Source organism: Varroa destructor, unplaced genomic scaffold, assembly GCF_002443255.2.
Source record: "Varroa destructor unplaced genomic scaffold, Vdes_3.0 BEIS01000001.1, whole genome shotgun sequence".
NCBI classification, from domain to species: Eukaryota; Metazoa; Arthropoda; class Arachnida; order Mesostigmata; family Varroidae; genus Varroa; species Varroa destructor.
Window position 1 is genome coordinate 63,907,359 of NW_019211454.1, and position 8,696 is coordinate 63,916,054.

General features: G+C 40.3%; 1 long non-coding RNA gene across 1 annotated transcript; it reads left to right on the forward strand.

Moving 5' to 3' along the window:
• The first annotated feature begins 3,820 nt into the window (after positions 1 to 3,820).
• LOC147758963 (uncharacterized) lies at positions 3,821 to 8,065 on the forward strand. The gene is made up of 2 exons (XR_015318644.1): positions 3,821 to 3,949; positions 5,156 to 8,065. It is a non-coding gene; the product is annotated as an uncharacterized LOC147758963 (long non-coding RNA).
• Positions 8,066 to 8,696: the final 631 nt, after the last annotated feature.

Below are 8,696 nucleotides of genomic sequence, written 5' to 3' on the forward strand. Positions count from 1 at the left end.
AAGAGCTTCATAGAGATCTTCGAGGCAAGGGTCTATAACGGCGCAGCAAGTCCGTGATAGTGACTTTAGAAGGGCGTACAGCTTGAGAACAGAAACCGAGTCCATGGTAGTATGAGCTGGGGCTTCGAGGTTTAATAGCGGCGTTGCGTGGTCGGTGAAATCCCTCGCGCTGTCAATTAATAACGACCTTTCAAAACTGTCAAGCCGACGTTGCTCCTCTGAGCTCGATGTGGCACGCAAACCCATTATCGAGCCCAATTTATAATATTACTATAACACGAACAAAAGCTGTTCTCTAGAGTAAAGCAGGTGAAGTTTCTGCTACATCATATGGCGTTTAGGTTAGTACTGATGGCCCAACTAACGAGTTGTTGCGGCACACAGCTTTAGCACATGCACTCTCTATGACTCAAATCTAACGAGATCTTTGAATCTTTATTGTTTACTAAGATACTGTAGTTTTGTAAAAAAAAACACTTCTTTTATTCTCGTAGTGATTGGCATTTTGGCTTAGAACGTACGCGCTCGCGAAAGTGATCGCGTCCTTATTCGACAGAAATCCGTGCGCTCTGAACGAAACCTTGAACTTAGTAAACCGGAAGAAGTCGTTAGGACAATGGATGGTCAATCAGGTCTAATCTTAATTCGTAAACTTTTACCATGGTCCTGGCAAGCAAACAGTTAGTACATGACAAACACACTCTTCTAAGTGTGCTAACCTTCATTTGGCGGTAAGTAAACGTTATTTGATGAAACGATGTCAAGCAAGCTGGCACAAGTACGTTCAAATTCAGCTGCTTGAAATCAACGGATACCACCGTTGCCGATGATGACTTGATATTTTAAAGGAAACACTAAAATCGTCTAGTGCGAGTGATTGTTTCATTATGCGATATGTTTGCATTATATTAGTAAAGTTCAAAACCAGTGCACAGAAGATCTTTTTCTGATGAGGTAGGTGTCGTGTATGTAATATACGATCGAGAGTGCACAAATAACGATTCAAGCTTTCAGATGCTAGAAACTAACTGCAATCTATCAGTCGTCTCTATGTGGCCTCTCCATCGTCTGACATGCTCGGACAGGACGTTTCCTTGCCCTGGCATAGCCTAGTGGCCCATTGTGTTTTTGTCATGCATTGTCATCTTCATTAGAATTTCGCCCCCATACAAAGTGTCACCGATGGGTCCCTGATTTGAAATTCAACGTGAAGAGCCAATTCTAAATTGTCTTTCACGCTTCGTTTTAAATAATTATTCGTGTATGGCGGGTCGCTTGCACATCTCCTTTGTCACTTTGGCCGGGTCCATTCATTTTAATCGAACTACGCCGTGTTCATCTAATAGGTCAGGAGTGCATGGAACAGGACAAAATACTGGCTAAGGATCCCGTAAAAATATCATGTATTTCAAGTTCCTATGACTTTTATTTGGATATCAAAGTAAATCGGAAATTTTTCCTAGCAACATGTCAGACATCGTAAAGGGATCATTAATTACATTTATCGTCTATGATGCACATCTTTGACCTCGCCCGAGCGTTTGGATGTTTGCGAGAGGGGGCATGGAGCAACCAATCCCCTCCGAGGTTCTTCGTTTGAAGAAAAATTGTATTGATGATGGTAATTTTACTGTGGGCTATGCACTACAAGTAACCGTAAACGAATGCGGTAACAGTCAACTTTGCTAAATGCGGTATGCTTTTACTCGGGCTAGCGAGATTGACGATAGGATCTAACATTTTGTTATAAATGACAATCGATATAATAGATAATACAGTACTTTTTCGTCCGATAATTTAGTGTAGAATACGGTTAAACTATGTTGGAACTGATCTCAGCTGGTTAGTAAACATTGCTTCATGAGGTTTTGCACAAAGACTCTCTTGAAAGTCGCTTACCTTAGCACAAAACCCAGATCATGCAAAATGGTTATAATACGGCAGTCGCAAAAGTGTATAATGCGCAATGGGTTTTCGGAATGTTTTCGACTGCAAAATCAGTATATGCCAAAAGCTATAGAGAAATCAAACAATACATTAAAAAAAAATTGTTTACAGTGTGATATTGAGGATGGTTTCCTCACCGCGCATCGGAATCTCTGTTAATATTGCTCCTGGACATTGTTTAGAAAGATTTTGATATATTCTATCCTACAGCGCATGTTTTTTTCACGTCGTGTTATTGCACGTACAATATGTTGGAACCCTCTTTACAATATAACCCCATCTGAATAGAGTAATTACGTCCGAGTAACGCTAAATAGATCTTAATTAAGCTGTATCTCTCTAGATATTATTTGAACGCTTCGCAGCACCTGCACGAGAAGTTTATTTTAGGACAGGTGATACGGCGACTAAAATCCATTGTTGCTAAGCAAATAAAGACGATACTGCTGTGTACAGACGTGTGAAATAAAAAAGTATTTTTCTTGCAATTAATTTGACGATGCAAGTCATCAGACTTTTAATTATATTGGACTCAAGTATTTGTTTGAATATTAGAAATGTTTCCTTTGAATTTACGTCCTTCAAAAACCTCTTCTTCTTTTGCTCCTTCGAGGCTCATTCTCTGTAGCGGAAGGAACTTGTCCTTCTTTACGCCCGGCGTCGCTTGTTTCATCCAGGATGCCTCGTGGATATGTCGCAGGTAGAACGATAAATAATTACGTTCTTCACTTTACCACGTCAGATACCATCTGCTGCTGCTAATACTATTACCACTGCTGCTGCCGTCGCCTCAGCTGCTCAGGTTGCTCCTTCAGCTCCCTGTTCTCAGCAACATCAGCGTCTTCGTTTTGGTTGCAGACGGTGTTATCACCTGTCTGAGGCTCGACGACCTACTCAACTTGCTGGCTTCAAGAGTTCTCTCACCGGGTTTCTTCTCTTTTCTGTTCTACTTGCGATTTTTGACCCATGACACAAAGGTCAAGCCATTGGCACACAGCGTTCGTTTGATCAGCGAGTTTTCGTCGGTGTCAATTTCCTCGTGCGCTGTGCTGGTCTGGCGCTTTTTGGCATCCTTTCATGTCATCCAACTGGCTGACCTGGATTGCTACCTAGCCTCCCCTTCAAACCCCTTCCGGCGCTCTGTCTAGCAGCCCATGAATTGCACCGCGGCTATCTCCTTACTCTTTCATTCTTCGTTCTCGCAATACACGTATAGTGCTGCTATTATCCTACTGCAGAGGACCACGTGGTGACTCTGCCTGACTGACTGCCCGGCCCCGACCGGTACCCTGCGCGACGTGACTCCACTCTGGTATGATAGAAAGGCCGCTGGGTGACGAATTGAAGCTCGCCAGTTTCCGGTAGCTAGCAAGGTAGCTGGTCGTTAGATTTTTAAAAATGGAGGCCACCTCAAACTGAACCTCAACAAAGTGAAGGACCACTAGTTAAATGCCTCCTTCGCTTATGTTTAAAGAAAAAAATCTACGCGGCTAAGTTAGGTTGGAGGAGACCCGCTATGTCTTGACTACTACTTTGAAATGCTGCAGTTTTGTACGTACCTGCTATTATTACACAACATTAGATATCCTGTTTCTTTTGCTCCCCATGTTGTGCGGTATCTGTGTTTACTGGTTTTTATATCTAATCTCATCAGTTCAGTAATAACTATTATCTACGTACGGAACGTGAAAAATGAAATAGGCTGAGTGGCTAACAGTAAACGGTGGGATCAAATGCGCTTAATTATACCATTCTTTACCCTGTAAGGCGGATATCGCAGGATTGCATGTTGAGTTTTCTTTTTGGAGAGAGATTTCTGGTGGCAGGCCTTAAAGTGATTTCAGTAACATTAGACAGAGGCGCCAGTCACAGAAACGGGGGACACGGGGATGATAATAAAAGATGTCGCTTCACCTTGTCCTACTCTTTTCACTTCCCACTTCGACTCCAGGTAGGCCTTGTGTCCACAGGTAGCTTGAAGCGCTCTCTTCATGCGATTAAGGTAAGTGCCTAGATCACGCCCATTTACGAATAGATCATTAATTTCTGCAGAAATTCTGCTATTGTTTCACCAAGTCCGGACCTTTGATTGATTTAAGTCAACAAAAATAGCCAGGAAATATCAGCTTTTTTTACTACAGCTGAATTTCGTACACTTCGACATATTTCTACAAAACTGATATCTGTGTGTTCTAATCATATCGATTTGTGCTCGAATTAGTATGTCGTATAGATAGAAATTACTGTCTACTGATTGTCACGAAAAAAAAAAAAAAAAACAGACAGGGTAGAGCATGTAATTTTTTCATTATCTGACAAATATTAGTAAAGACAGTCGTCGAAAATGTTGAATATACGGAAGTATATTCAACATTTTCGACGATATATATGAGTTTATATACGGAAATAGATACACATATACGGTTATGTAGGCGCAGAGCGAATAGCTGTGAAGCGTTCCAGCCAGTGACAAAGTTGCGCCAGTCCGCAATGAATACTGATTATGTTAGTTTTCATTGACAAAAAAGCCATTGTTGGGTGAGTTTTTCAATGTATTACGGAATGTGTTGGTTAAACGTGCTATAAATCTCAGGTATATCTATACAGATTTAAAATACCATCGATATGAATAGATTGAGGATTGTTTGACATTGCCTTTTGTGAGAACGATTGAGCTTTTTAACCCTGGGCTAACTCGTGAGGCACTAGAAACCCTTCTTGTTCTAGAACTTAAAAACAGGTGTTGGTGAATGATAGTGACATTATTTAAGTGACATATAAAATTAGATAGTTATACGAGACACTTGAAATTTCATCAGCCAATAAAGCAATCCAAGCGTTGCGCTAAAATTTCATTAGTTATTCTATTGGGTAACTGACGGTGCGTTTTTGGAAAAAACGTTTTCTATTTGTCTAAATACAATTGCATTATTCTTTACAATGCTCTAATAAATGGATGAAGGCATTGCTAGCATGTGCCTGTTACATGTTCTTAAGGTAAACTTCACTGCCCTGGAAAATGTTACTATATATAAACTTTATTGGCAGTAAGTTAGTATTAGCTGAATACAAGCGATTCGGTATTAGTTCAGTTTTTAACTAAATTTTGAAAATACTCTATTTGACCGCTAATGCGGTAGGAAAAACACTGACGATTCTGTGGCAAAGTTAATTGATGTAACATTTTTCCTTTCTGATTTTATTTCAGAGTGGCGACAGCTTACACTATTCCACGATATACGTATATATTAAAACGCGCATTGGGCAGAGCTTGTGAAAAACCAAGGGGCCGACCCGTTCTGTCGATAGCTAGAAAGAAATTCGAACGTGACAACTGGTTCTAGGTAGCTATGAGGTTAAAATGCAAGGCACGCCACTTTAAGGACCCTTTGTTTTTTCGCATTGACAGGCCGTTGCGTTGCCAACGCGCTCCTCGGCCAGCTACAACAGCTAGGACAACGTTAAGCAATTCGCTTCTCTGTTTTTCGCCTCCTTCCCTCCCCATGCTAACTTGCTAAAACACTCTGAACGTGCGAGGTTTGGCAATGCTTACGATCTCTGTAATTAGTAACAAACAAAATTTAGGCCTGTCAACTTGTCTTTATAATTATAATCTAAGCGTGCATGGCCTCAGATTATAGACACCCATTGTGATACTTGTTTATAATACAAAAATAACTTGTTGCAGAAAGAGGCATCAGCCAAAAAGACACAGACGAGAACCAGTTAAAACAGCCAAAGACTATTCAGTTATTTCAAACGGCTCAATACGTAAGAGGTCATTAAATAAGACTGACACGAGCTGATAATAACAATATTCGTATGAGCTACTCGCACTACTGCTGTCCCTAACAATCGGTAGCGTATGTCTAGGGCTAGAAGTCAAGTAAAACTCTCGAGATAAGTTTAGATCTTGCAAGCAGTTGTGGACGACATCGAAACTATAATTTGTGTTAAGTTATCCTCAACGATCCGCTTGAAAAGCTTTGTAGGCTCAATTCATGCGATGACACTCCTCTCACATTAGTCGCGACGCAGCTGCTATGTTGCCGCCCCAGTCATAGCAGGAGTCTGATATCCTGTTTTCTACTTTTTTTAGGTTCGGCGATATTATTCTGGATAGTGTAACGTTTCCTAGTTTTTATGTACCTTCCGGCTGAACTGAACAAAAACTATACTCATGTGTGCAAAAGCCATCAGTTCCTTATAGACCGTACGTGAAGTTCATTGCTTACGTGCAGTGGACTATATACTGAGCTAAACAGTGCCTTGCTCGTGTCTCTACTAAATCAGGTTTACGTCTCCTAGTACGTATTAAATATCAGCTGTAGAGTACAATATTAGCATTATAGAAGCATTTAAAGGTGTAAAAAAGGCTAGAACAGAACGCTTTTTTTTCCCTACAGAGATTTGTCACGCTCTAAATAATAGTGCATTATTATTATTACTTCAGATATTTTGTCGTGATCTGTCTGCGCGGTATAGATGCCAAGCGCCTCTTATTCATACGGAGCATTTTTACATGTCGCAAATTAACTAACGCAGACAATCACTACGATAAAATGAATTCTCATCAGTAACGTTATGATATTGACTGGCAGCGTCTTACTGACTGGCAAACAGGCTTATATCAATGGACGAATTAAAGTAGCGAGGGTAGAAGCAGATAGTGGATGCCCCTCAGATTTTTCCAGACCTTCCATTCTGCAAGGTGAGATTAAACCCATCCGTTTTCGATAATTTCGAAATCCAATTTAGAAAATGTAATTTGATAAAAATAGAACAGTTTGCCTCATATGTTTCTATAGATATAGATATTTTTATGAAGTTCTGGCACGTAGATAGAAACTATTATTGGGAGATGGACAATTCGAGAGAAAGGCCACTTGAGAGGCCGGAAACATCATTGTTTTTATTTCCCAGCCTGAAGCCCATGATATACCACTACACAGTGATGAAGATGCGCAAACATACATTACGATACGTAAGGCGTTTGCTCTGCCCATACCTTCTACGTATAACACAGTATCGATCATATGATCGAAGATCAAACAAAGCTACTCGTGGACCTCGAATGGCCCCTTCGTGTAGCGATGAAAAAAATGAACTCTTCAGACTAAGCCATAGAGGTGACACAGCAGGTACTAATGCGATGCAGATTGAATTGGATACAGTAGATTTCATATACACGTAGTCCCTCAAGAACCGTTTATACATACCCGAATTTCGCCTATTTATAACGATAAACTGCTTTACGTTAGCGAAACTTCGAGCGCTCGACTAGCCGTAGCATAGTCAGATTAAATTGTGACTGAGTCTTTTCTACCGGACATCTCAGAAAGAGGTTTGTTTCTATGTGGAACTATTAATTGCGCGTATTTCGGCCTTTTGCTTCTCTGACTGGCAACTCGTATCTACTTTTCTTATTTACCTTCTTAAATAATCGTGAATGTACTTCATTATGTTGTCATAAGCTAGAAAATTGCCTATAGAGTGGGCTTTTTTTTCACCTTTTACTAGGAATTGGAATAAGGCACATATTATAGGTGTGGCGGATCCCGAACGGATAGCGGATAATTATTTGTAAATGCCCTTCAACCGAAGCGTGCCAATGGCTTGCAGACGAACACAGTTATTATAGGCTTTGATTTCACTGGTCGCCGTGTTTCTGCCGTCACATAAAATAATGATTTTGCAGAATCCTTTTTGAACAATCCATTTGTTGTATTGCGGTTAGGCTGTTTTTTAAATTTATTCAGGTGTTGTTTCGCGTTGATCTAGTTTCGGCTGAAATGTAGGTATTTTCCTTCAGGTAACTCCCAGCAGCACCCTCGCGGTATATAAGCAACAGCAGTATCTTTTCTATAAGTCGCAAAAGCAAAAAAAAAGAAAAAAATTAAGAATGGTTGAATGAAAGTTATATATACATATGTGTATATATATATGGCTGCCACGAACAAATCCGGCTGACTTTAAAATTCAAAATACGCGCCCAAAGCAGACGAAACTGAGCAGGTAAATATGTAGGCCTTCTAAAAACTGGTGAATAAAAACCGGTTTCGTTTATTACGGAAAAGTGAAATGAGAATAAAAAATACTTCTTTGGTCTCAAAATCAACGCTCAAGTATGCAATTCTCATTCCTTGAACACCACAGTGGTGCGGAAATTTATCGAAGATTAGTGAATACATTAGGCAAGGTAGTCTTAAGCGAAGGCACAGATGTGAGTGGAGTAAACATTTAAAACGAGGATTGAAATGTTGAAGGTCAGCGAGAAGCTAACCAAGTATCGAAATCCGAAGCAAGACAAAGCATTGCCGCAATTGAGGAGAGTTATCACGAAAACGCAGCTTGCAACCTAAGAGCTCTGTCGGATAAAGCCCGCATTTTAGATGTATCATGTTACAGAATTATAATTCAAATTCTTGCAAAAACTGAGTAAAAAATGGGTTCGCCGTGAATTGACTCCAAACCAAATGATGTGTCTGTATTCTATGTGTACTTTGCGGAACTTAATCAACAAAAAACCCGCCTGAAGCGTACAGTTGCCATAAACGAAATATGGTTCAATATCCGCCGTTAGCAGGAGAACGACTAGGCGACAAAATGGCGTCTTCCTCGAGAGAAATTAAGTTCGATAGAAGTGTTGGGCAGGTTCGGACGTAAGATGATGATAGTACATGTAATGGTCACAAGGGACATCTGCTACTGTAAGATACTAATCTTAAATGAAGCAACGAAGCAGTTTG